The sequence below is a fragment of the Echinops telfairi genome, unplaced genomic scaffold (assembly GCF_000313985.2).
Source record: "Echinops telfairi isolate 266 unplaced genomic scaffold, ASM31398v2 ScPeMD7_7475;HRSCAF=8513, whole genome shotgun sequence".
In the NCBI taxonomy this organism is placed as follows: domain Eukaryota; kingdom Metazoa; phylum Chordata; class Mammalia; order Afrosoricida; family Tenrecidae; genus Echinops; species Echinops telfairi.
The window spans coordinates 12716723-12718444 of record NW_022111379.1 but is presented as its reverse complement, the minus strand read 5'-3'; the positions used below and the strand labels follow the sequence as shown (position 1 = coordinate 12718444).

At 45.9% G+C, this 1722-nt stretch overlaps 1 pseudogene; it reads right to left on the bottom strand.

Moving 5' to 3' along the window:
• Nucleotides 1-472: 472 nt before the first annotated feature.
• The window catches only part of LOC101648635, an 11852-nt pseudogene continuing 10602 nt past the window's right edge, over nt 473-1722 (bottom strand).

Below are 1722 nucleotides of genomic sequence, written 5' to 3'. Positions count from 1 at the left end.
TTTACACAATTGATGTATGTATGGATTGTGATAAGAGTTGTATGAGCCCCTAATAAAATGATTTTTTTTAAAAAGGGTCTATTTCCTTCTGTGGGCCTAGGCATATTTTGCAATAGGGAGCACTTAATGGTCCACAAGGGATCACTGCATCATTTTGATTCTGATCTCTGGAGAGAGTCTGGCGGTCAGCGTGTGACAATGCTCCGCTTTACATGAGCAGTGGTAGCGTGACCCATTTTTGTGGTATTCCCAGATCTCACAAAATAAGAGAAAAAAAAAAACCCTCAACAAGGAATTATCACAATCAATTTGTCCAGAAATTTCATCCACAGGCTCCCCCTTTTAGCATAATGTGGGAAAGAGGGCCCTTTCTTGAGTCCGGGGACCTGAGTATCCATGTGGTCTCGAGAGAGCTGAGTGGATATTGTATCTGTGTAATGAAGATAAGGTAGACATGGAGACCAATATCTGATTAAGAAACTTCCACCCCTTGTCTCAGTTCTTCAACTGCTGGAGCACCTTCCTTTTCTAGGCTGCCAATTCCTATATGGGCATTGCTGTTGCCTGTGACACGCACCAGCAAACGTAAACGATTACATTGAGCCAGCTGGAAGGTGTAATCTACCTGCTTTTGTTTCCTGAGAGTCCAAGTTTGCTCCCACGATCTATTGCAAGAGCAGAAGTAGATAAGAAGTCAGGTCTCAAAGCAGGCTCTGGAGCATCATCATTGGCCGCTTTAATAACAGGCGCCCCATCTCTGTCGGATATAACAATAGTATGGTGTCCTTCGACACTTGGGGCTTTTTCATACAGGAATCTCTGAAGGTCATCTGCCACGATGGATTCCTTCTCCCACAGGCTCAGTCTTTACTCCTAGGTTTCTGCTTCCTCAGATGCCCAGATTCTCCTTTGCCGTCACGTGCAGGCAGCCTCAGACGCAAGTTTCTCTGCAATGAGCCATCACACGATTCCTAAAATGTTGTCTGCTTTTCAGGAAGCCTGCTGTCTAGCGCATAGCCACTGCTGACTGTGGGAAAACTTTGGTGTGGTTAGGTGGTCTCCAGTCCATTCTGACCCAGAGTGACCCTATGTACCACTGAAAGAAACACTGCCAGATCCTGCATCACTCTCGCAATGGTTCCTATGTTTGAGCCCATTGTTGCAGCCAGCGTGACAACCCACATTGTGGAGGGATCTACCCCTTGGATGCTGCTCTTCTACGTTACCAAACATGATGTTCTTTCCCGGGGACTGGTCTCTCCTGACAACAGGCATGTCCAAAGTCCACGAGACAAAGTCCTCTAAGGAGAAGTCTGTTTCTGAGGAGCATTCTGGCTGCATTTCTTCCAAGACAGATCTCCTTATTCTTTTGGCAGTCGTAGGGCTTTGCCAGCACCCTAATGCAAGTGTCTAGAACCTTCTTTAGTCTTCTTTATTCGATGTCCAGTTGTCACATGGCTATGAGGCAATTCCTTGACTCGGGGCAGGCACACTTTAATCCTCAAAGTGACATCCTTGCTGGTCAACACTTTAAAGCGCTCCCATGCGGCAGATTGACTCAGTGCAGTGCATTGTTTGATCTCTTGGCAACGGCTTCCATGGACATCAATTGTGGAGCCAAGCAAAATAGCACCCTTTGCAGCGTCCATCTTTTCTGCTTAGCGTGACGTTACAGATTGTTCTAGTTGTGAGGATTTTTCTTTTTCTTTTGTAATCGTTTTA